General features: G+C 42.0%; 1 protein-coding gene across 8 annotated transcripts in view; it reads right to left on the reverse strand.

Moving 5' to 3' along the window:
• The window catches only part of FOXP1 (forkhead box P1), a 579,941-nt gene that overhangs the window by 307,814 nt on the left and 244,293 nt on the right, over positions 1-27,834 (reverse strand). For 7 of the 8 annotated variants that reach the window (XM_032359520.1, XM_032359607.1, XM_032359621.1 and 4 more), the window contains one exon: positions 15,098-15,158. The gene's annotated coding sequence lies outside the window, so the exon portion shown is untranslated. Of the gene's footprint in view, positions 1-15,097; positions 15,159-21,184; positions 21,354-27,834 lie in introns of those variants that run through there. The other variant, XM_032359575.1, reaches the window with a different exon arrangement.

Below are 27,834 nucleotides of genomic sequence, written 5' to 3' on the forward strand. Positions count from 1 at the left end.
AGCCAGGGACACTGCTGAACACCCAAGATTCTCACAGCAAAACACTTTCCAACCCAAAATGGCCATCATGCTTCAGTTGAGAAACCTACCCTAAAGAAATAATCACACAGCCTTTTCCATTCGAAAATACACGCTTGTTCACCAGCATTGTCGTGCACATCTTTTTATATCCAACAAAGTGGGACTGGTTAAATGAAGTGTGATACATCTATACACAACTAGAAGGTAATAATGATGCTGCCATATACTAATTGTGACAGAAAGGTACTGGTGATCTATTTTTAAATTAAAGGAAAAAAAATGTGCCCAAATTTCCAAAAAGTAAGAAAAAACGCGGCATGACCCTCTGAAAACTGCAACGTATCTCTACCTAATGGCAGAATAAAAATGTACCACGAGGGAGCAGCTGGCTGGCTCAGTTGGGGAAACGTGTGACTCTCGATCTTAGGGTGGTAAGTTCCAACCCCACACTAGGTGCAGAGAATAGTTAAAATCCTCAAGAAAAAAAAATACAACGTAACCCACAGATGGAATTAGCTTTCAGTGTACATTTTGGTTCATCCCATATACCTAAAGTGTTATCATTTCAACCTGTAGTCAAGATCTAAAATCTGGTGGGGATTGGACACGTGTAGCTGGTGTCGATTCAGACTAGCCCAGTTTCAACTGCTAAGAGCTGCTTAGCGACTGGTTTCCACACTGGACAGCCCAAGTCAACTCCGTAACAGAAATGTAATGTTATCCTGAAAACCTCAGAGACCCCTCTCTTTCTTCTTAGGATTTTCAAAGTTTGTGTTTTCTATTTGGGGGCAGGGGAAGGTATCAGGATGCCTCTTTCATTTCTATATCCATGAACTTGGTTCTCCCCCATAAAAACAGTCACTGAAAACCATTTTCATTATGTTTAAAGTTAATTAATAATAAAATATGTTACCATCCTTGAGAACTTACTACATTCCATGCACCATGCTAATAACAAAAGTAGACAATACTGAGCCTGAAGCACTGCTCTGAGGACTTTTTACTTGGAATAATGCAGTTAATCTTCCAACAACTTCCAAGTGCCTATTTTTTTAGACAAAAAAAGGTTTAGAGAATCTGGTCGCTTCCTCAAGATCACGAAGCCAGAAAGTAGCAGAGCTGGACCTGCAAAGCAGACCGCGAACCAAACTTCCGTATACAATCCTCACAGCACATCTACGAGACCGGTCTTTTCATTATCCCCACGTCTCCGATGGGGACAAGTGGCAGAGCATGTCGGGACCTGCCCAAGAACAGACACGTCCGAACTCTGATGAGGCCCACTCCAGTCCATGCCTCTGAGCGGAGCACCAGGACCACAACCCCGAGCTACCCCTTCATCATTTCAGCATCGGGAATGTTTATCTCAATTACGAATCAGTTGTGTTTTAGAAACGGTGGTGACAGGAACCAGGCAAGTACACAGACGGGGGATGGCTGCCAAGTGCATTCCCAGGAGTGGGACAAGCCAGAGAGAAAGTGAGTGTGGTCCCGGGGCCGAGGGGGGCCTGTCTTCCCCCACTCAGTGCAGAGTTCTGGAATCCCAGAGAACACTCAGAAATCCAGAGAAAGAACACATCCCTTTTTTTTGTTTTAGATTCCTTCATCCAGGGGTTGATGAGAATCAGCTGGTTGAGCTCACAGATTGAAGAGCCAAGGCCCAGGGATCACCCCTCAGCCTTCAGCAATACCCCTACTAAGAGGATATAAAAGGGAGGGGCTCCCCCAAAGTCCCTCGGTCTGTCCCCAGGGTCTTACTGTTCTACTGCACAGGGCCCAGCTTCTCTACAGGCTTCCTGCCCACATGGCTGGAGGAAAAGAAAGAAAGAGGCTAAAAGAGAAATGGAGAGAAGCTTCTCAGGCTGGGGGACAGCGGGCCTGTGAGAGCGTGCCTTTCCTAAGTGTGACAGGAAGACCAGAGAAGCAACCTGGCTGGACACAGTTTCTTATCTGAGCTGCTGCTGCTGATATAGAAACAGGAGAAGCAGTAAGAAGAGAAGCAAGCCTGACTCTCACTGTGGTAAGTGTTGCATGGAGAACTCTCCGTTTGCCCTCATTAGAGAGCAATGAGGGAGACTCACCACATTTAAAGAGCCTCTCTTTTGTTGTTTACTAGTATATCCCCAGTGCCTAGAAGAGTGCTTGAAACAAGTAAGCATTCAGTAATTATTTGGTGAATAAAGGAATAAATTTAAAATGTCCAAGTATTTGGAAAGCTTATGAGCCCCAGATCTCTCCATCTGGTTTCAGGAACATCTGAGGGCCAATGGTCTGGCCTTTTCTAATTTTAGCCTTATACCAAAGCTGTAGTGTAGTACTCTGAATTCACTCTGTGAATTTGGCCATAAGAGCCGCTGGTCAAGGACCCTCTGAATGACAGGATCCCTGCCCTCTGCTCTCGGCACTCTGGCTTCCTCATTCCTACTCTTTCAACCCCTGGCTGCTCCCAAAATTATGAAGGATTAAAAGAAAAAATGGGGACACCTGGGTGGCTCAGTGGGTTAAGCCTCTGCATTCGGCTCAGGTCATGATCCCTGGGTCCTAGGATTGAGCCCCACATTGGCTCTCTGCTGGGCAGGGAGCTTGCTTCCCTTCCACCCCGGCCATCTGCCTCTCTGCCTACTTGTGATCTCTGTCTGTTAAATAAATAAATAAAATCTTAAAAAAAAAAAAAAAAGTTAAGAAAAAATGCAAACAGCTTAAAGAAACAAAATTCTGAACTTCATTTATAATCAAAGAATTGAACAAGAAAAAAATACATATACTTTTTTTTCTCCTATGATTCAAACGACAACTAAAAAATGTTGATACTCATTCTTGGCAAAGTTGCAGTGAAATCAACACTCTCAAGTGGTGTTAATAGGAGTGTAAATTGGTTCATTTTGAAAAACAATATGACAAGATATAAGGAAACCCTCTAAGAATTCCATAAACTCTCTTCTAGTACTTTCCCCCTCTAGAATATATCTAAAGTAATAAAAATAATTGACCAAGACCTATGCACAGATATGCCCACTGCAATAACTATATTACAGAAAAACTGGAAGCAACCTCCACACCCAATATTAAAGAACAGTTAATTAAACTGTATTACAAGCAAAGGGATGATAGAGCATGTAATCATTTAAGATACCTTTAACAATACTTCATGATACAGGAAAATGCTCACTGAGTAATACTAAATTTTAAAAAGAGACAATTCTATATACTGAATGACAGTAAGTTTGCTAAATATGTGTATGCTCAGTGAAAAAAGAATGGCAGAAAATTTATGTCATTCTCAAGGTCAGAATTCTAGATTATTTTTACTTTTATATTCGGTCTACTTTTCAATAATTTCAAATTCCCTATAATGGGCTGGTTTTACATGTATCATCAGAAAACAAAACAAGGTTCATGGGAATTTCCTACTCTATTTCTATTACTAATAACATAATAACTTCACTAGCTAAGTGAAGTTCCCAGTGACAATTCTATATTGGTCTTCATGTATTTTTATCCCTCATAAGGAAATAAGGAAAGGGTGTCAATGCCATTCCAGAGCTGGGGGAACAAGACCTTGGAGCAGAAGTAGCTCCAATCAAATAGACAGTGTGTACCTCAAGAAACACAAACAAAACATAATTATCCTTCCCAGTGCCTCAGCCCTGGGCAAAGCACATGCCACACAGGAGGTGTTCATCTGTACGCATCAGTCAGGTAAGGGCAGTGGACACTGAAATTCTCAGGCTACACAGAAACTCAACAATTTTTAAAATGCACAGCAGTAGTCAACTGGCAGGAACATTCTACTTTATATACATCTTCATCGAATGGCCTTGTTTTAAAAACAAAAACGTTAGCCTTCAGAGGCAGGAGACAGAAAGGGAGAGATGAGGAGGGTGGAAGCAGCAAAAGGGGGGGCAGGGGAGGAAGGAGAGGGAAAAATCGGCATCTTCTGAAATGAACATTTTTATTTTTATTTATTTTTGTTTGCTTCAGATGAAGGTATTTTGGGGATATTTCTCACAGTTAATACGCTGAAACACTTGCAAATGGTGTCATTTCCCTTAACATTGCTGGAAAAAGGAGGGAGCACTGGAAATGAAATCCAAGATAAGGACCATCTACATGTAAAAAAAACAAACACGTTTTGGCTTTTGTCAGGTCTACTTTTTTAAAAGCCAACTTTTTAACAGTCGTATTTCTATCATTCCACTTGTTTGAGGTATCATATCATAAAAGGAAGGAAGAGGTGTAGGAGAAGGGCAGGGGATTCCCGACACGGGGGGCCACAACTGTGCAGCGGCCTGGGGTCTGTCATGTCCCTTTCCTGGATGTCGGTTTCATCTTCAGTACATGACAAGGAAGAGACCAGACAAGTCCCACATTCTTTGGTCCTCTCTGAAGTTCTAAGACTACTTCACTGAAAGGCCGTTTGGGGGATTTTAGAACTAGATGGGGTCACGGCCACAAAGCACAGCGGTGTACAGCCCAATCTTAAACACACAGCGAACCTCACGGGAACTCGAACATTTGTTGCCTACACCAATAATGACGATACTGCCAGGGTCCGGCGCGCAAAAGAAAAGAACTTAAAATGTTAGACTCTGAAAGTTGCAAGTACATTTTAAGTGACTGAAACGCAACCTAAGCAAATTCTGGATTTGCAAATGTGGACATAAAGCCATGGCTTGCTCTGGGGAAAGAGGAGTGCTGTTTGGGCTAACAAAACAAGGAGCGGAAGAACAGCTCACCCTTGAAAGAACACAAAGTTCCTAGCTCACAGGCTGAGAATTAAGTTGGGAGTGGGAAAATACCATAAGTAATTCAGATCAGGAAAAACAAAAAATGCCTAGCAGCTTAAAAGTCTAGAAATTTTGAAATCAAAATTAAGGTGAATTGTACCTCACCTAATCGTGCAAAATACATACAGTTGCCTGAAGGGGTGATTATGTGTGGCTCAGCTTAGTTTTAATATTACCTAGAAGTAGAGGGAGAAACTAGGTGGTAATCTATAATCTCAGCATCATTTATAAAACAAATTCAAGAGACCGAGCTATCTTGAGAGATCCAACATAGACACTCTGGCCACCGTGAGTGAGCAGAAAAAATCAGAAGCCCCACCAATTTCAGGGATGGACAACACAACAACGGAGGTCACCAAAGTATCCTAAAATAAGATTTACATATAACATGTAATGACGTGGAAAAATACTTGTGATAGCATAAGGGTAAAAATAGGAAGCAAAACAGTATATGCGGGACGAACACACATAGACAAATCTACAGATACAAAATCCCGGCAGGATACTGATAAAATGCTGAACTGGTTAGGGGAGGTCACCAGTAGAATTTTTCTTCCTATAGATTCTTCTTCTAAGAAGGATCTTGATTATACTCCACAGACAGACTATTCTTACCAAACCCAATATTACCTTAATGGGATTTAGTACCTAAAAAGAGAAAGCATATTTGTTATTATTTTACCTACACTTTTCCAGATGCTTGAAGATTTGGGACCAGCCTAGAAATCTCGAGAATGTTCACGGTATTTCACAATTTTTGAAAAAGCCAGACTCTTTGATGCTCTTAGTTGAGTTGAAAGGCAGACGAGCCCATCAAAGACTACCTAGATTAGTAGAAGGTGAAGGTGACAGACTGGTATGTGGTGTACACACAAACTCGTAGTTTACTAATCTGGAGACCATGTTAACCACGCCAAGCTGTGGTGTACTTCAGATGATTAAAACAGCGTATTTTATGAATCTCCCTTTTCCTCTGCCTTTTCTTTATTTTCTTTCTTTCTTCCTTTCTTCCTTTCTTCCTTTCTTTCTTTCTTTGCCCAGTATGGGGCTTGAACTCACAACCCTGAGATCAAGACCTGAGCTGAGATCAAGCGTAAGACACTTCACTGACTGAGCCACCCAGGCGCCCCATCTGCCTTTTCTTTAAACAATACTATCTCAACCACTGGAGTAGGGAATGAACTGAAAGGGGCAACATGCACAGAACTCCTTTGTGCAGCAGGGAATTTTTTTCTGATCACTCTCGCAGGCTGTACCGTGACCCAAGCATCACAGAGTTAGCCTCCTGTCCATGCGGGCCTGCAAGAGGTGGGGGTACGTGTGACGACCTTAACAAACAGCAGTGCTGAACAGGCACTGACCCAGGAAACATCATTCACCATGCCTACCATAAGCACACTGATAGCTGTACGAAGCCGGCATGAGTTACGGGGGTGAGAGTCCAACATTTCTGACTCTGGTTAAGGTTATCGATGACTTCCATGTTGACAAACACAATTGTGCATTCTTTGTCATCATCTCTTCTGACCTCTTAGCCACTTATGATGCAGCTGACAATACTTTTTTTTTTTAAGTATTTATTTATTTGAGAGAGAGAAGGAGTGCAAGGAAGGGGGAGAGGGAAAGAAACCCAAGCAGACTCTGCGCTAGCATGGAACCAGACGTAGGGCTTGATCTCATGACCCAAGCCAAAACCAAGAGTCAGATGCTGAACCGACTAAGCCACTCAGGCACTCTCTTCCTTTAAACAATGTCTTCAGTGGGCTCCTGGTTCACTCAAATCTCCAGAATTTCCTGCCAGCTTTGCCTCTTTTTCCTCTATAACCTGTAATCAAATCTCTTAATGGCGTTGGCTTCATCTTGGAGCCCTACTCTCCTCTACTTATACCATGGCTCCCCCGGTGAGCTCACCCGGTTCATGCCTTTACAGACCACTTAGATGGTTACAGATCCTCAGTTTCTCACCTCAGCCAGGACATTTCTAGATCCACCTATCCAAATGCCCACTTGACAGCTCCATCTGGATGAAAAATAAACAGCTCAAAGCCTGTGTGTCTACAGCTGTACTCCTGGTTTCCCCTGCTTCCCTCATCCACCCATGATGAAGACTCCTGGCTTGACCAAAAATTAGTCAGGCTCCTGAACCCACCTGGGCACCTCCCTATAAAATCTAGTTTTAGCAAGAACCCTGCTAAGTCAGTTTAACTGCCAAGTCCCTCTACCACCTTCGGTATCTGATGACCACCGGTATCTGACTGGTTTCCTCATCTTCCATCATTCCCCAGGTAGTGTCTGATCACCCTGGCCTGTCTTCAGCAAGAGCCATGTTAGATCTGTACAGCTCAGACCCTCTGCTTACCCATGATGTTTTCTCTTGGTAATTTTCTGTCTACAGACGCCCACTCTCCTCCCTGGCTCTAAATTCCTACTTGCTTGGGCTGGATTCAGAATTGAGCCCAATCTCACTCCTGTATAAATAAAATCTCACGAAGTTTTCCCAACACCTGCTGTGATGGTCCTGAATAAAGGGTGCCCTGCCACCTTTAACAAGTAAGATTAATTTTTTTTCCTTTAATACCCTCGAACCTGCTCCCCTATTTCAGTTAATGGCAGCTCTGTCCTTACAGCGTTACTTGGCCCCAAGGCTTCCATCTTCTTTTCTTTCTACCCACAAGCAGTCTCTCAGATGATACCACCCCATCACTCAGCACAAAAATCTTGGAGTCATCCCTGACGTAACTTTTTCAAATTCCACATCTATTCCTCCAGGAAGCCCTTTGGCTCTTCCTTCAAATCAAAAGCCAGTCTACCTCTCACCAGCTCTACTCCCATCCTGATCCTGCCATCATCCTGTCTCACTGGGATGATTACAGTGGCCTCCTAACAAGTCCCCCTCCCTATCCTCTCCCTTTGTTCACCCACAGGCAAATTTCAAAACAGCTTCCAGAGGGATCCATTTAAAGCATGAGTCAGATTTTGACCCACCTCAAAGCCCATCAGTGGTTCCCTATTTTACTAAAAGACAGTCTAGTGAGTTTTCAAGCCCTACTCAGTCTGACTCTGTTACTTCCTTTTTTGTTGTTTTTCAAAATTTATTTCACTTTTTTTAAGTAATCTCCATACCTAACATGGGGCTCAAACTCATGACCCCAAGATCAGGAACCACTTGTTCTTCTGATCACACCAGCCAGGCACCCCCCCAGCCCTGTTACTTCCTGACCTTGCTTCCCACTACTCTCCTCCTTGATGACTTGACTTTAGGCACATGAGCCAACTTGCTCCCTTTATTTAGAACAGGCTCATTCTTTGCTCCCGTGCTACCACACTTCACAGCCAGACTTACCCCGGTTATTTAGAGTTAGAACCCCTTCCTCAGGCGATCTGATCTGCCTCAGCCTCCAATATTTCTTCCCTAGAACGTATCACTGGGTATTTATACTTTATTTCCCTGCCCATCCCCATCCCCTAGAACCACGAGCAGAGGGCTTGACAGCGGTATCGTTCACGGAAAGATCCCCCATAACTTGAGCAAAGGTATCCATTAGAAATATAACGCCTGTGACACAGGTAATTATAACCACACGGAAACAGTTAAAATTCAGGTTAATAATTTATATTATTTAACCTAACATAACAAAAACATGACCACTTCAATGTGTAATCAAGAGAGAATAATAATTGAAGTATTTCACAGCTTTTTTTCCCATACAAAGTCCTTTAAATACTTTGTCAAATGTACACGTTCAGCGCATAAAAGTTTGGGCTAATTGCACTGCAAACGTGCGGCTAGTGGTTTCCATATTAGACAGGGCAGGTTTACTCAATTTATTCTACTCTGCTGTATGCTTCTTCCGTTTCTTAAAAATCCTTGGGCACAATCCACTAAATAGATTTCCTAACCCACAAAGGAGTGCCGGTGCCCACTCTGACAATCTCTGTTCTGAATAAACTTTAAGTCATCTGTACTGAACAGATTTTAGGGCACTTCCTCTGACCTCGAGAGATAGCTCAGGACCCTCTGAGAGAGAAACGGATTTTCAGAAAAGAGAGGCCTGCAGGGATAGGCCAAGGAATCAAAGTACCATACCAAGCCACAGACTGAAATCATCACCGTCCATCCGATGATGCAAGACTGTTTTTTTAATTAAAAGGTAATTTTAAATAACTCATCGCACTGTCAGATCATTAACAAAACATCTAATTACTTATAATTATACACTACATACATGCTAATATACAAAATTCAAGGGAAAATGTGCGTGATTTTCACACTTCAAAAAGAGGACATTTGAACAGAGCATAAAGACTTCAAGCTTTTTCACTCCTCTCCCCACCCCAGCCCCACCAGGCAAAGGCTCCAGGAGTCGAAGAGTTCAGATCAAGGCCAGAGAAGTACTAGCTTACATGATTAATCTTCATTTTTCAATTGAGAACTCCCACTCGCCAGCAGTCTTTTTAAAAAGTACTACAAACTTCAAATCCGAGCGCGACGCTGGACGGAAGGTCACCTTTTCAAATGGACTCAAAATAAGGGTCCTACCACCAATAGAACGTTTGCTCCTTTAAGGTTCTGGATGTTACTAGATACGAGGGGGTAATGCAGTCAAGGTTAGCACAGATCTGCTCCCTTAAACAGGGTTTTGTTTTTGCACAGTTAAGCTTCAGATTCCTTCCTGAGGTTTGTGAATTACGAAAGGAAGGCAATACTTCCTACATCTCGTTAAGCTGTTATGTTGTCACCTAAACTGAGAATCTCTTTTTCCTAAGATGCTCAAGGTGAGCAACGGGATATCCATGCCCTTGGCAGATGGAGGAACAAAAACATCATTTTAAAAAGATGAAAAAACCATTTGTTATTCGGTTTTGTATTTCTGATGGCTCACGGTGCAAACTACGGCTAGTTGATAACCGCAGCAAAGATCGCCTTTATGACTAACTGCGCCTTCGTGTACATTTCAACAAGTGACTTCTGCTTGAAAACGAACTCTATTGAGCATATTTCTCTGGAAATCAATATTTAAAAATTTTTGTTCTTTGAAACTAACATTCAAGAGAAACAGCCCTTGTTTACAGAGTAACTTAGTTTAGCATTATGGTTAACAATGTTTAAAAACAGCTAACTTAAGATGCAAACATTTAAATTTTGAAGTTTAACTGTTGGGAGGCCAAGTCAGTTCTAGGAAAATGCAAACAACATGAGGACAGTCATGTTTTCCCCAATCCCAACCCCTGTAAGAATATTTCATGTCACCCTTTTGTTGGGTTTAGGAGTAAGAACTCAAGGTTGTATGAGAGTTACAAATTTATTTACGTATTTTTTTGATAGTTGCAGATTTAAGTGCTTGGGATGAGCCTTGAAAACATCATGCTAAGTGAAGGACATCACTCACCAAAGGCCACATATTGTAGGATTCCATATGGGAAATGTCCCAAATAGGTCAGTCTATCCAGAAAGAAAGTAGATTAGCCATTGTCCAGTGCTGAGTTGAGGTGAGTGACTGCTAACAGTTAAGGGGTCTCTTTCTGGGGTGCTGAAGATGTTCCGACACCAGACTGTGATGATGGTTGCAAACTCCGGGAATATACTCAAAGCCATCGAACGGTATTCTTTAAGCAGGTAAATTGTTTTGTGATATGAATTATAGCTCAGTAAAGTTATTAATAAACTTGACATGCTTGATAATGTTCATAATAGCACTGGCATGAAAGATAACAAGAAAATCAAGTTAAACTAATAAAGCTTCCATATAAGGCTAAAATACATAAATCCCTGATACCCTGGTCTCCCCACTATAGATCACTTTCCCCCAACAACCAGTACTTGCCCTTCCGAACCCTGGTTATCATCATTGTTCATAATCTGGGTCTTCCCCTCTCTAATATAAACTCTACGAGGACAGAGACCATGACCTTCTTATGTAGCGCTATGATCTCACAACTAGCACACAATGATCAGTAAATACCTACAGTAGGATTTATGTATGTATGCAGTATGCACTTTCATATGAATCAATCAATCAATCAATTAATCAATCAGTCAGTGAAATCATCAGATAGAGGCAATTCAACCAGTCAAGTTGTATTCGAACTGTCCCCTTAAATCTCTTCTCTGATTCTCCCATGTTCCTGGCCACCCTAGTACACACACTTCCCAGCCGCCGCCACAGCTTTTTGCAACCAGGTGACCGTAATCTTACAAATTAAAGGTTAATGAATGGGATATGTGCATTTTAACTCATTTGCACCAAAGACAACTGCTTGGCTTGGACTTCACTATGCTTCAACCATGTAAATAATGACAAAGGCCCAAGGTAGGAGAGCAAAAGAGAGAAAGAACCTGCCCACGTAAGCTAGACTGGTGAGACTGCTCTATAAGAGAGAAGGAAACCCCTATTTTATGTAAACCTTTGTCTGTTGGGGTCTCTATGCTGTAATACCAGCCTAGTCTTTACCCAGATTGTTAAGCCCAGGGATAGATGTATGGGGAGAAGCAGGGAGCAGGAAGGTTTCCAATGCTTCGCTGAAAAAGCCAGTGATTCAGTCAGTGTGGTCATCTGGTGGCTCAATGAAGACACTGTTATGTCTACACAACAATGTCCCAATACCACTCAGAACAGTTACAAGAAAATGAATTTTATAAAGTGAATCTGAATCTCAAGCAAAAATGTATGTAGGCGCAATGCCAGCATTCAGGGAAAGCAGAAAGAAAATGATGTATAAGCCTATATTAAACCACCAGACTAAGGCAGCCATGATAAAATGACATCAGTGTAACTATGGCCTAAATAAGATGTCTTTTTAGGTCTAGTCTTGACATTCTATGTGACCGTGGGTGAGCTCCTGATCATCTATGGGACCACCTTCCCTGTTTGTAAAGTGGGGATTATAATCATTGCTACCTATCTCTCAAGAATGCTGGCACAAACCCATTTTGTAAAGTGTTCTGATCTACTTGGAAAAAAACTGTTATATCGCTACAAAGGCAGATGACCGTTATTTATGATTCTTCAGAACTTTGAATCAAAATTTGAAAAATGGCTTCATCTGTTTTCTCTGAATTTGCTTGGCCCCTTTATGCACGTAAGTAGTTCTTCCCATAGTGCCAATGTAGACATATTTACCTACATCTATGCTATTAATGATTCCGAGATTTCAAATGTGACATGACATTTACTGAGAAGCACCCGGCATCTGAAATCAACCTCTTTTTGATGCTGGGGAGATGTGCTGGTTTCTCCATCATAGCATGGATATGGATAGCATGATCGTCTCAGGTTTTTGTTTACTTTTGAGAGAGACTGTGCCCGTGGACACACATACAAAAGAGGGAAGGAGAGAAAGAGGGAGAGAGAGAATCCTAAGTAGACTCTACACTCACTGCTGAGCCCATTACAGGGCTCAATCCCACAACCCTGAGATCATGACCTGACCAAAGTTAAGAGTGGGCGCTTAACTGACTGAGCCACCCAGATGCTCCACATTCATCTCTTTTTAAGACTTATTCCCTGGGGGGTGCCTGGGTGGCTCAGTGGGTTAAGCCTCTGCCTTCGGCTCAGGTCACGATCTCAGGGTCCTGGGATCGAGTCCTGCATTGGGCTCTCTGCTAGGCAGGGAGGCTGCTTCCTCCTCTCTCTCTCTACTTGTGATCTCTCTCTGTCAAATAAATAAAATCTTAAAAAAAAAAAGAAAAAAAAAGACAGACTTATTCCCTGGGAAGAAACAATAGCTATTCTAGCCATTTTATAGACTTTTTTTTAACTTTATATTTTTAATAAACCTTTTTGAATATATGAAAATATATAAATAAATATATAAAAATGAATAATATATAGAAAAATATATAAATATAAAAAATAAATAAGGATTAGTTTTCCAAGGGTCTGTGAGTTTGTTAAAAGGTTAAAAAAAAAATTACATGTGATTTATTACTTAAGTCTCTGTATCTTCACTAATTTCTAAAAAAAAAAAAAAAAACCCGCCTTGAAATGAGGGTTAAATAGGATGGAAGTGATATTATAGAAGAATAAAAATAAATAACCCAATGTTAATTGGGGTAGGAAAAATGAGGTTGATTTTAAAAGATCTCAATCACAAAAAGCTGGAGTGGAAAATAATTATACAGAGATTGAACAAAAAAACTCTTAACTCCGAGCTTCCTAGCAGTCAAGTTTAAAAGAAAAATTATATGAATTTGTTACTCAGCTTCCTTTGTGTGACGACAGTAGCCAACAGAAGGATAAAATTTTTCACTGTTCCTGAACTTTGACAAGGAGTTCCCCATTTGCAGCATATCATATCATATAATATACTGTGTCCTTGACATTAATTATAAAGAAAGAATTCTCTCTCCGTGGACTGCCTCTCTTAGTCAACACTAATGAAAATTTCTTGGAACTTTTTTTCCCCCCCAAACTTGCCCCTGTCTCATGATATTTTAAACTTTGAACAATATCACAGAATTGGAAACATATCATATCACACACATTCAAGTGGGCCCATTTTCAGGTCATGGGTGTTAGCACAGGCATTATAAAGACATCAAGTCAGAAGAAAAATAATTCATGCTTACAGGTGACTCCAAAGAAAACAATGAAAAGTGCTCAGGATGCCCTTATTTGAAGCTGTCGGGGTAATACAACTCTCAAGGTGAATATTTCATCTTTTCAACCATGCTTTCAGCTTTGTTTAATCACAGTTTTGGGCTCTGCCAGAAATCTTTGCTAGTTAATGGCACAAGTTGAGTTAAACACCTGGCACAGCTTTGTATGAGGAACGTCCTGGACTGAGATCTCGCAGGGTTCACGGAGACCAGGAGACACAAGGTACAGCCAAGCTGAGCTGCTGTGGCAGAGATGGAATGGCCCACAAAACAGAAGATGTATCTTGCATGGCCCTTCACAGAAGTTTGTAGATCCCTGAAGTTAATTAAGACTGGACAACTGAGACTGGACAACTGAGACTCAGAAAGTGAAGTGCTTGGACTTGATAACCCCCAATACCAGTTGGAAATCTACCCCTTTCCATGCTGCCTCGTAGAAATGAGACTGTCTTCCATGGTGAGCAAGCAGGAGCTTCCCACAAAGGTTTTATTTAAACAGCAATGATGGTGAAATGCAGCAAGTGATTTTTTTGGCCTCCAATCAAGTGCACCAGAATGCAACACTAACCATGAATCCATACCTTTAAAAGGCATTCTAGAGTCCCAGAATGCTAAGATTAAAAACAAAAGTGATCCAAGAATCTTCACATTACAAAGGTTAAAAAAACAAAAACAAAAACCCAAAACGTGTGTAGCTAAAGAGTAGGAAATCTCTGTCTTACCAATTCATAAACTCAGTTTAGTCATATCTGGGTGGAGACCTCGTGCAACCAGGGGAGCAAGGAACCTGTTTTACAACAGACACAAATCCACGAACGCAAATGGAGCTGTTACTGGCCTAAATTCAAGAATCAAGTGAAGATGCTCCTTGACAAACCTCAGCCATGAAAATGACTGGCAAGATTAACTTGGGGCAGATGACCACGGCCTCACCAGAGCGAGACCTCTGGAAATCAAGAAAATACCGGAGCATCCGTAAGCATTTGAAATGCGCGTTTTTTGTTCCCCCTCCCCAAAGTGGGTTTGAGAAAATTTAATTTCGCTTTAATTCATCAAGTTACATTAGTCTCTCTGCAAACTTCTATTTTAAAATCAAATACTCATTTGATTTTCAAGCAAGGTCAAGAGAACGAGGCAGCCTAGCGCTGACATCACAGGGGTGTGCCCCATGCCACTGAGCAGTTGCATCAGTGCTCTGGGTTGCTACGGTGCTTGACTATTAATTTCTGAAAGAAGGTGATGATAAATCCGCCAGATGAACATCAATGGTATGACACCACTTCGGCACAAAACACCGACAGGCGCTACTTGACAGGCGCTACTCGTGGTCGCAGCAAGTTCGCTTTTATGAATCACCGCTTTTGTGATGTGCATATTCCTTTCTAACTTTAAGCCCACCGAGTCCACCACCAAAAAATAAATAAATAAACAAATAAATAAAAGTTCAGCTTCAACAAAGAGGAGAAAATTTGAAACCATTTGGGGGGGGGGTGTCCCTCTGTGGACCATTTCTTAAGGACAGTCTTTTCTTGAAAGATCTCCCCCAAAGATGCTACAGCATGCGGACTTATGCACAAATGCATACGTATTTTTGGCAGCTACAGAGATCGGAGAAGAGTTGAATTGAGATATATCTAGAAGGAGGGAGATATGGGCCAAGATATAATCCCACTAATCGTATTGCATTTACCTTTTTTGGCTTCTGGAAAGCAATCTTCAGGTATAGTCACCTCAAAAGGTCACTTCTTACCCTGAAAACAAAAGAGAACGTCACAATCTGAATGTCAAGAGACAGCACCAACCACCTATTTGCCTGGGACAGATGCAAGGGCAACAGAAGGACTCGGTTACGTTGCATGGCAAATGACTTTTCAGAGTTAATAAAAACAAGTCCCAAGACCAGTGATCTGGAGCACAGGCCTGTGAGCGCCTCAAGACAACAAAAACAACGTGGGTGGAGAAAGTCAAGGTGAAACATTTCGAATTTTGCAAGTTAACTTTTTCTCATCTTGTCATCGATCAATTTATTTTCTGGTGCAATAATACGTGACTCATAGGCCTTTGTTTTTGGAAACCAGTCTGCTCCTTGAACGTGTCTGTTTGGTTAACATCCACAACATCTCTGATTTCATTAACGCATGGGCTTGACTCCCCCCACCCCCACCCCCAAGAGGAGAGTGAGTTCTTACAGACGAGATGCTTATGCTACCCTGGAACCTTTCAAAATGAACAGGAGCACCAGGATCTTCAAGTTTGGGGAGGGCTGGGGGGTTAATCAGTTGGTGAAAGCTGTTCACACTGTGTTTTCCACTTAGCATTTATCTACCAGATCTACCAAGTTAAATAAAAATGGTTTGTGTCAGATGAAATAAACAATTGAAACCGAGCTCCCTAAAACACAAAGAAAGCCTGGAACATGTTTTATCCCACATCTACTCCTGCATCTGCATACTCTCTTATGCAAAACAGTGTGTAATCCTCTAAGAAACATTACAAGCTGCCTCTTTCTGCCCATGTAACTGGGATCAACATATGGCACAAGTGAAAAGAAAAACATTTGTTTATTAATTTAGAGCGAGATACCGACAGGGTACAGGACTCACTCCACATCAGCTGACCGAATGCTCATGTCATTTTTTTTGCAAGATGCTAAGATCGTATCATCGTTTTACTAAAATGTTAATATCCTTTTGCTCACTCTTCAGAACAATATGTAATGAAGTGGTTTTAATTTTATACAGAATATATCCCTGCTTATCCCTCTGCTGTCAGCCCTGAATGTGGAAAGGCAAACATTATTGAGAAGAGTTAAATCTTATTTCACAAGGGCTAAAATCTGAAAGTGGCACTTTGGTGAGTACTATCTTTGAGGAATTGATCTGAGGCCAATTTATGACATTTCCACAAGCAAGTATATGCAGATTCTTGCCATAAAGATTGGAAAAAAAAATGCAGGCTCTGAGTGAAATCATAATTTTCATGTTTACTGTAAGAGGAAATTGGAGGTTTTCACCATAAATGTTCACCATTTGGGTGGGGGAAAACCCTAGCCCTGGGACTTAAAATTACTATTTTGCAACCTGCCCCAAACCTTTTTGTTTTTACACAAAACAATTCAAATTGAAAATGAAAATTTTGAGACACACTGCTGATGTGTGTCCCCAGGATTGGTTTCTCCACTGGTGAGAACTCTGTCACAGGACAAATGGTGCTAAGAAAACAGGGAGCAATGATGTTGGGGTCCTCAGGGTAATGGGGGAGATCTGCAAAGCAGCCCCACTCCTCCCAAGTAAGAGGAGCTCGTTAGATACAAGGCACAGCGATAATCTCAGACACGAGAAATCTCCATCTTACCACGCGTACAATCTTAAATGGAAAGGAAGTGAACTCGGCAGATCTTACTGAATTCAAGGCAAGAATGGCCATTCTACCTCCTTTTTACTTGACATACCCTCCAATGGGCATGCTCTAAACTAATGTTCGTGTTCATCCATTGAGTTACATTTATTTTTGCATGTTTGGCAGTCAGATCTATAGTATTAGACTTTGCAGTGCAGATGAGATTGTTATCATATAGGCCTGGCAAAACAACTGGACCTTATTAAAATTTAATTTAAAAGAAAATCCTGCTGAAAATGCGTACTTTGAATCAAGTTATCTTGAGCCCTGGATTCAAACCTGTAGAAGGATTTCAAGGGAAGAGCAGGGCCTATTTCTCTCCACACCTGTCTACACAGTACAGTGTGTAAATGAACAGAACAAAAATATATGCTGATTTACCCTCACAGATTTTACAAGTATAATTTTCCCCTAGGGAAATTAAATTATACAACTGACCCTCCAACTTATAATTACTCAAGCAATACAAAATCAGCTACATTTTATTTTTATTTATACAAAAAGAAAGAAAGAAAGAAAGAAAGAAAGAAAGAAAGAAAGAAAGAAAGAAAGAAAGAAAACTGGCAGTGGGATACAAATCATGTTTTCCTCTATTGTGAAAGTTCCATAAATTTTAATGCATATGCACATTTGACCAGTCATTAATTTATTTCTGTTGATTTTAGTTTTTAGTATACATTAGCCAAGTAATCTAAAAGATATTTTTCTAGCTTTGCAGAGAAAAGATTAATAGTTCAACAGCTGTTTGCCATCATGCTAAATTAAATGAAATGTGTCAATATAACAGACAAGAAAATTAGGGAGTAGTACTGGGGCCTGAGTCTGCATCATGACGAGCCTGGAAGAATCAGAAATCAACAACTAGCAGAACAACCTGTATTTCATTTTTTTTCCAAAATGTAAAACTTCCGTTTCCAGAGTGGTTTGCAATTTTTTTTTAAACAATTACTTTTACTTATCAAATATATCAACTAGTTACCTGAATGCTTACTCACCCCACAGCATCAAAACTAAAATTAAATGGTTATGTAAAGCTTTTTAATATAAAAAAAAAAATATTCCCCTCCAGCCCACGCATCTTCTTTTAAAATGCTGTTACCATCTGAAGTGCATTGTCTTTTTCTATCTTTCCGGAGTTTCCCATTGGTTGTAGGTTTTAAAAGTGAGCCAGGAATATGGTAAATAAAAATGACTTATTCTCCTTTGTGTCATTCTCTGTACAGTTAGGATCCCGTGAACACTGGAACTGTTCCTGGTGTGGCCGCCTCACCATTGTCTGCAAGAGTGCTGTCCACCGGAATCTACGCGTTGACCATAAAGACCTTGAGCAAGACACCAACCCTCAGCAGCAACCCGTTCATTAGAAAGCTCACGGTACTGTCCTCTTCCTCTACCCCTTCCCACGTGCCACCCCTTAAGAACTCCCCACTGTCTGCGGACATCTCAAGTTAAACAGTGCTTCAAAGTCACACTTCATAGGGTGTATTTTGCCCCCCAATTTCATCAATGCAATAAAGAATACATAAATGCCGGCTGGCGTGGAGCCAAGCTGCAGGTAAACACGGAGGCTGGACTTCACAAGACTGAAAATGAACAATATACACTCGACTTTTCCCACTAAGATGTTGTCCCCCCTTTCTTCCATGGCAGCTGAAGGAAACGATGTGCATCAGGATTTCTGCATTAGGTTTCATTTTGCGTGATCATACAAAAGGGACGGGGAAAAAACACCATGTTTTTCATCTTAACCTTCAGTCCACCAAATGAGGCCTGAGAAGATACTGGGCACCAGTGTCCCCAGCGATGCAAGGATGTCACAGCCAGCTCCAGGCCCACGAGGAAGGTGGCGATTTAGTAATTTGTATCTGGTTAGAGAAGACCTTCTCTGAAAGCCCAGGAACATAGCTCAAGCTTCTCATACCCCAAATACTCCAATCAAAGGACACGTACTTCATCTAAGAAAATCAAAGGTCTAAATGGGCCAATTTCCAAGAGACGCCTGTCTCTTTAACTAGAGACTCCTAACTCATGTGGATTTTCGTGTCTTGTTTTTCAAAGATTTCTTAGGAAAACAGGAGCATATCAACACAAATTTGCCTAGCTGAAAAATGATAGTACAAGGGTCACTTCGTTTTCTGCACTCGAGACAAGAAAATCCACTCAGAAATCAACCGCAGAGGGTTTTTTCTCTGCTCTAATAACTTCAATATTGAGTCAGGCTTACAGAAAGAAAAAGCAAAGAGGGCAGGAAGGAAAAGAGAAAAAGAAATAAGAGGGGAAAAAAAACCTGGGAGCGCAAAAGAGGAGAAAGAGGAAAAGAAGGAAGGGCCATGGGAAGGAAAAGGCCCAGCTGTACGGTTCAGGCCTTTGGGACACCAGCCAGGCTCGCTGGTTCACAGTCACTACATTGCTGTTACTTCTGTCTACCAAATAAACCCACCGTCCCCAAAAGTCCCCTCCTGTGGCTGCGGGGCACATTTTGCTTCCTTTCTCCTCACCCTCTGGGACTCTCACCAAACCGTGGCACCAAACCTTGGGGTCCATTCTCCTAAGAAAAACTGAAAATACTAGAAGATAAGCCAAGGGGCAAGGACAACCTGAGGCGAGGCAAGGCATGCCCCAGGGAGGGGGTGACTGCTGCAGGCCGGCAGCCCCCACTCCTGTCCCCACCTACAGCAGTACCACACTGGTCCATCTCCTCTGGATAAACTCCTCTCGCTTACCTTACAGAAAAGTAAAACCCTGGTCATGGTCATGTGAAAATATTTTATAGGTATCCTTTAACAGCCTTTAAATGTTGAAACCTAAAAACAATATTTGCTGTTTTCTCTTTGAAGCTCTAACAAAGCCTTTGTTTTAGATTTACCTTTAGTGTGCAATAAGAGTTAATAATCAAATCCATCCCAACCCCCACAAATGTTAAACAAAAAGATAAAAGAAATGCAAATAGCTATTGTCATGGAAAGTTAAAGTACCTGTCTGTATTTTTAAGTGAAAACTATTATCTCTATCAATCAAAATTTAAGAATACAATAGCGCTAATCACAGAAGGTGCTCTGACGGAGTTACTTTTACTCATAAAAAAAAGTATTTTTCCCCTTAAAAACCGAGTATAAAAGTCATACACTTACAATTAGATAAGGTATTTGTAATTTTATTATTAAAAACCTACAGCAGCCTCACTGTTAATAAATGCTTCTAAGTCTCTAGACTGATTTGTACCCAAGAAGACCCAACTCCCTACATATTTTAATAAGGTTGATGAAATTTTATTTAAATTCTCACAGTTTCCAACCTGCGGGGGAACAGCACACTCTTCTGTTGAAAAGAGTTACTCAAGCAGAGGCAACAGTTAACTGGTAATGCAAACTCCTTCTTTTAGACCCTGGACACAATTCCTAGTGCCTGAAATATCTTTACATAGGACATATCTTCCTTGGGTGGCTCGTCCCTTCTTTGCTGTGGCAATTCATTTTTGAAATTATAATACTGTAAAAGAAAGCCGAATTCTACCATCATAGCCCAGAATGATCTAAGTGCACAGTACATCAATTTCTCTGAGTTTTTTTTTTTAATCCACTTTTTAAAAAGACTGGATTAGACCCTGAATATGGTGCTTTCTAAAGACAGTACGGGAACAAAAAATAGCAAGACCCCAGATAGTAAAACAAACAGCTCAAGATTAAAATTCCTAGAGCAAACAGTTAAGCCAGGATGCCATTATGCAGGCTGAGCCTGGATGGATGTCTCCTCCACCGTGGGGCCAAGAGGCTGTCATCCCCCCCACCCCACCCCACCACCAGCAAGATCAGATTTCCTTCCCTCCCGACCGCCTCTCTCAGCATCATGGCCAACCTCTCTAGTGTGCTATTAATATCAATGAAGAGACGATTCGATTTCCACTAAAGAAAACCCTTCCTATTCCGGCACAGACCTTCGGGGAGGACCCTGGCCCGGGTATAGACAATACCGCAGCAGAGTTTCACCGCTTTCTTACAGTTCGGTCTTACACACTGTTTGAAGGCTTTTAGCAAACAATGGCAGCATTATCTCCAGGATAGTTACAAAACAGGATTTGTTAGGACAAAGAATAATAAAGCTGTTCCTCTCTCTCTCTCTCCTTCTCCCCCCCAACCCACACCCCCACTCCCCGCCCCGGTTCCAAGAGGCTCTCTCTCTGCCAGTCCAAAAATTCAGCCCCGGTTCCTAAGAGGCACCTGTACTCGTCTATTTCAAGGCAGCCAGCAACTGACAACGGCCCAGGAACCAGGACCCAGGTCGCTGTCGCTGGCGGGAGGCGCCCAGAAGAGCAGGAAAGTAGCCTCTCAACATTTGTAAAATGAAACAAAGTATCAGCCTTGGCTTCGCACAGACTTACCGGCTCATGGTGAGGAAGGAAAGCTTTGGGGCCGGAGAGGCAATTTTCACACAACGGAAGAAAGTTGAGAGTTTGTAAGGGAGAAACTACAGGGGCTTGGAAGCCTGCGGGCTCGCAGGGCTCCCAGGCTGGCGGCAGTGTGAGGAAGGACTGAAGGTATGTGGGCTAAACACAACAAAAGCCACTGCCTTACTCTAGATTAAATATGCAGGAAGAGGCCCCTTTGCATAAACACAAACACTCAGCAAATGAATAACTCGCTCAATCAGACGCCTGCTGTGCCTTCTACCTGTCCTCTCCCTGACAGGAGACCCCGCCGGTTGCAGGGCACAAGCACTAAACAGGAGACAGTTAAATGCTATGTTGCTATAATAACAATTAAAATGAATTGCATTCATTAGTAATTAAGAACTCACTCCTGGAGTGGGGGGGGGGGGATAATGGGGGAGCGAATATAGTGCCATTGTTTTATCTCTAGCTACTCCGAAAAGAAGTTGGCATAAGACCCATCACTGGAGATTGACCTTAGCTTGCATTTAAATCTTAAAATTCAATGAGAGTTGTCAACAATCACATTTTTCAGCCACAATACACCTTTTGTTTTTTGTGCTTTGCCACACTATAAACCGTTCCTTGAGACCCATACCTGTGAAGGGTCTATGTTATCTATGTACAAAAATTGACAGATATAAAATATACACACACCCATACATACCCATGTGCGCGCATATACACAGGTACACACAGGCACGCATGTAACACTGACCCGTATTTAATTAAAGGAGGTAAACAAACAAAAAACCCCATGCCACCTTGCACTCTTTAGTTCACTAATGATTTAAGGAACATAATTTGAGTCTTCCAAAAATACATCCCAAATGCCTGCCTTTCAAATATCATCAATCCATGCCCACTCATTTAAAAACATTACCCATATATTAGAAAGGATGCTTTTAACTGAGTGGCCTCAACCACTTATAATTTCAATTAAATAACATAATTACAGTCAACAATTTTCTCCATTTCGGCAGAGAATATGCCATACCTCAACATAATTTGTCCTTAGAGCCAAGGAATTTAAGCAAAAGGAAAAACACACAGGCCCCAGGAATTCACTACTGCCTTTTCTCTCAGCCTAGGGAGTCAACACACTCACCTCTACCCTCCTACTCTATGTTCCAGCTACATGTTGGTCTTAGTAACTTAATTATTTTTTAATAACTTTTGCAGTATTAAATGATTTCGATTGAAACATAAGTAAGATTATGGTCCCCTACTTCCTTCTAATGCCACTGAGTACTATGGGGGCAAATCCAGCACGGCTATGCTATGGGACGTGTCTACATTATTACTTGGACCAAAAAGGGTAGGTCACAGATCCTTCCCAGCCTCAGAGAATGTACTGCAATTAGGCTAGCCAAGGGAAATAAGGCAGCTTTCTATTTCAAAACCAAGTTCTATTTTATTAACACAACACTGCTCTCGGGCTATATCATTCTACTGCAAAAGCAAATGAATATTATTGAAAAGTTTTTTTTTAATTATTAACAAGCAGAGGAAGCCTATCTCAAACATATATTATGACATAACTTGGAAAAAATATTAAAAATTTTTTAAACTTTTGCACCCCCACCCCCCAGAAGAAAAACACAGGATCTCCCTAAGAGGGGTTCCCAAAGAAACTAAAGATGCCTATTCTGTTCACTATTTTGTCTTGAAATGACCTTCCAAATAAGGTGTTAGATAACCTCCTTCCACAGACGATAGTGATCTAACCTTGATGCAAATAAACCATAGAACAAAATTTAATCAGTATATCACTATGAAAAAGCCTTTGTCCATCCCCATGGAGCTTCTAATGACTGTTTTGGCAGTTCTGGCGGGTAGTTATGCTTCCTAGCTCATCTATATCTCATACTGGTTGAGCAAGCTAATGGAAGTGCTGTTAGTGGAATCCAATATTAATGCTCTCTATCGTGCAAACCTGGATGCAACTGAATATATTATACAATTAGAGGTAGTATCTAATTCCATAGGTATTAGATACTATACTCGAAATTAATATTTTAATGAGGAAAGTGAAATAAGACGACGAGCCAGGTAAGGGATGCATGCATTGTGGCCCAGCTAAGCCTCTTGTGGCAAGAGGGCTGGATCCTGGCGCGAACGGCACAGACACGGGGATTGTGACAAAGATCCGTATGCAAGCTTTAGATGCTGAGTGACACATACTGATGCACAGAGTCAAAGATGTCATCCTCACACAAGCGCCCCTGGCTGTAAAGCTTGAGAGAGAAGGAAGGAGGCGAAAATGGAGGCGGGGGGAGTTGCAGCGAGACCTCCAGAAAATAAACAGGGTGTACAGTTTCAAAGGCTGCAGACACAGACATTTCATTGTTCAAGCCAATTATCAGTGGAAAATAATAACAACAGATGGATTCAGAGTCACTGACTTTTCATATGCACTTCATCTCAGCGGAACAGATGATGAAACGCGAGAGCTATCTCAAAAAGGCAAAACATCTTTCAGTAAAAGAACTCTACAGTCCAGATGGGGACCTTCTAAGGCTGCTGATTATCTTCTTATAATGTTGTAAGATAGACTTACTAAAACATTTCAGGAACTGATCAGATATGATGCGTACAATGGCCTCATTATTGGGAGGAGTTGCTTCAGACTTGTGACTAAAGCGGGCAGAGATTTCAATAAGGTTAGGACTGTGAGTTTCCTGTTTTCTCATCAGGGGCTGCAGGTTCCAACTAAAACTGGAAATCTGTGCACAACAGAGAATAAACCGGCACCCAAGGACCTTGTGCTTGTGCTCTTCTCTCATTTCAGCAAAGAAAAAAGAGATAATAAACCGGGACTGCGAAAAGGGCATTAAATTATTCTGAACCATTCTATCACAACGGGGCGGGCTGCTCCAAAGCAACTCCTTATTAAAAGCATTCAGTGACGGGGCGCCCGGGTGGCTCAGTCGGTTGAGCGTCTGCCTTTGGCTGAGGTCATGACCCCAGGGTCCTGGGATTGAGCCCTGTTCAGCGGGGAGCCTGCTTCTGCCTGCCATTCTGCCTGCTTGTGCACTCTCTCTCTCTCTCTCTATATATATATATATATCTATATATATATGTGTGTCAAATAAATAAATAAAATTGTAAAAAATTCCTTCTTAAAAAAAGCATTAGTGATAAAGTATCATCGCTTACAGGCAGTTAGAACATCTTAACTATCCCTTGCCATCAGTGATCGCAAAATGTAATTTGCTTTTAGTAGGAAATAAATACACATTTCAACGGTGGTATGATGAACAGTTGTACTAAATGCCACCCAAACACCCAGGCTAAAGCCGCGGACTTATCCCAAAGCATTCTCACTTCACTTAAAGTCAGTCTGGCTGGAAAGACACAACAGGTAAACCACAACCTGAGAAGCTGCTATAAAAGTAATAGAAAAAGTTAAAATTTCTAATCAGGTAAGACTCATCACTACTGAAGAAACGGCATATCTGTTTTGTCTCCATCCGCCCATTCATCGTTAATTCCACATTTATAATTCTGCAAAAATCTTTCTCTGAATTGACATGTCATTTGAAATCAGCGTGCTATAGAGAAAAAGAAAAGCTGCTCCTCCCACTGTTTACTAACACACTTATCATTTAAAAAATATTTTTATGAGCACACTGTTGACTTCACAAGTCTAGAATGTAAGTTAAAAAAAATTTTTTTTAAGAGCAAGGCTTTTCTTTCAAAGTACTCTGACAAAAAAGTAAATTCATAGCAGAACATACAAGCACGAAGAAAATATCGCCAAGGGCAAAATTCTGCAACTGCTTTAAGAAGCAAACAAGAACACAAAAGATGTGTAATACAACCATCTGGCTCTCCTCGTACTATATCAATGCCTCAACTTTATCCCCCACCCCCTTAGCCAGCCCACACCAATGCCACAAAACCAAATGGCTTCACTTATGTTTCCTGCACGGCAAATTTACACAATGCACTGAGAACGCAAAAGTTGATTTTCACACATAAACTAGCATCTTGAAATTTTCCCCCACTTCAACTATTTGGTTGAAACTCACTATGATGAAGATGTCCCCACAGGTAAAAAAAATATGCTTAGGCTCAAGAGAAGCCCCTTGCAAGCTTTCATCTCTACCCTCTTGTGTTTTCTATTATAATCAGATACTAGATGAGGATATCTGAAAGATGAATTCTGAAATTACTCCCAGTAAACCTTTACTCTTTTTTGTTCTTTTGGCTCTAAATGGTGGGTTGTTTCCCTTATTATTTGAAAGAACCTCACTCATTTTTTTATCACCACCCTTGGAAGTCAGCATGCTGACTAAAAATCGTCCTCATCTGGCTCATTCTGCAAACATCAACTGAGCAACAATTGTGGGGTCAGAAGTCTGCTCGACTACAGATGACCAAAACCATTATTTTCCCAAAGAAGAGCAGAGCCTGCCTAGTACATGAAACCAGAAACTTTGGTATATCTATCTATCTATCTATCTATCTATCTATCTATAGATAGATAGATAGATAATCCTCTACACATAGGTAGGCTAAAGCATTTTATTTATGTATGTACTCATTCGGAAGGTGGATATTTGAAAAGTTACGGCACACTGCTTTCAAAGGTGGGAACTAAGACTTTTAATGGAAATCTCTGGGGAAAATCAACATAGGCCATCATAAATGGGTCTCACAAAGGGGCAACAATCAAAAAGTAGTAACTGGGAAAGAGAGGCTCTCGTGGGCCAACTCTTGGCTTTTCTGCAGGGCATGTTGGAGGCAGGTGGTCCGTATCAGGCAAGCACTCTTGGTTGGAATCAAGACGTGCACGTGGGGGGCCACGTCTGGTTTATTTCTGTTCTCTTGCTGACGTTGGTTTGTACCTCCCCTGCCTCCCTCTCCATGCTCCAGGATGAGAAAGCCGAGCCTACTTTCTCAGGGAGCTGATTTTCAATTCCCTTCTGGGTGTTTCTGCCCCAGACCACAGATGCTCCTGGTCTGGACAGCAGTGGTAATCTTAGGACACACACAGCGGATCTAGCCACCGGGCAAGGGATTCCACTAATTGTTTAAGCCTGCTCTAGGGTCTGGCCACCAGTTGGCAGACGCAGCTCATGGCTGTCTACCAGACCTAGGTTAACACAGCTGGAGCCAGATGACAAGCTCTCAAAGAGAGTCTTCCCATGGCCACATCTGGCTCCTGGCGGCTCCGGTCTGCAGCTAAACAGATTTCGTTTGGTTTTTCTGGGAAAGTTTCGGCAATGGATAAAACCAGTCATGTTAATCTTGACCGTGGACACTTCAGTGTGGGGCAAACTATCAGAATGTAAACTCCATGAAGGCAAGCACTTCATCTGTCCTGCACGCTGTATGTCAGTACTGGACAGTGGCTGCATCCAGGGGGCGGTCAATAAATGCATATGGAATGAATGACACTAACCAGTATGGTGATCTCATTCCAGCTCCTCTATTCCTATTGTTTATGCACCACGGCTCACACCTGGGTATATACAGAAGGGACCACCCCTCCCCCGCACAGCAGTGGCTCCCTAGTTAAATATTGTGGGCCCCATTGTGGGCAGGCTGACCCATGGAGAAAGACACATGAGAATGAACCCACTCACATAATCCGAGGAGGGGGAACCTCTTGAACCTCTTCAAGAACCCTGAAAATAACAGCCTCCTGTCTTATACCCATTTCCCCGCTTTACTGGGCCGTAGACTACACAACTTGGCAGCTGTGAGCCCACAGTGCTTGCAAGTGACTCAAAAGGAGAGATTTAACTTTTGACCACCAGAAAAATGCCAGAGAATGAGGCAACGTTTCCTGGCACCTCTTCATCCCATTTCCCTTCCCATGCCTCTCTTGCTGAATTCTCTGACATTGGCAGATCCCAGTTCCCTTTTCCACTCAACTCCGACCCATCGCTCGGCTTTTCCGCACTTCGTCACCTCTCCGGGTCCCAATGGAAACACACTGGCAAGCGCCAATGTGATTTAGAGCCAGGTTGGACCCGCCCTCCTGGCTCCTTAGCTAGGAGGGTTTCTCTGTACCAAGAGGATGCTATGTTAATAATGCTGATGCTGGGCGGGGGGGGGGGGGGGGGGGGGGGGGGGGGGGGCTTTAATCCTTAGGACAATAAAGTTCCACTGAATGCCCTCCCAGAACTTGACAGAGGACCAGGGATGTTTGGCAGAAGCCTGGCATGGCTGTTCACATATGATGCTGCTTCCCCAATACAGCAAGTTAACGTTCCTAAAACAAGAATGGCTGAAACGGGCAGATGACTTTGACAAGCTCAGCATATGGTCTTCAATGAAGCAAAGCTACTCAGAAGTGCACTAGATGAAGCTTTTGCCTGAACCCCCTCCCTTTTCCATCGTGTAAAGCAGCAGGGGTAGGGGTGGTGGGGGGGAGTCCTTTCAGCCAAGTGTTTAAGTTTCTGAGAGTGGCATTGTGTCCACTCCGGAGAACTGGGGCTTCCAGTTCCCCTCGGAAGAAGCCGCGTACTCCTAAGGGGTGAGCCAGGAAGACCCACCCTTAAAAACCCCTCTCCTCCTTTGTCCCTACTTTCTGGAATTACTTTAAAAATGGGAGAACGGCGTTCCAGAACTCCACGATCACAGTGAAA

Source organism: Mustela erminea, chromosome 1, assembly GCF_009829155.1.
Source record: "Mustela erminea isolate mMusErm1 chromosome 1, mMusErm1.Pri, whole genome shotgun sequence".
NCBI classification, from domain to species: domain Eukaryota; kingdom Metazoa; phylum Chordata; class Mammalia; order Carnivora; family Mustelidae; genus Mustela; species Mustela erminea.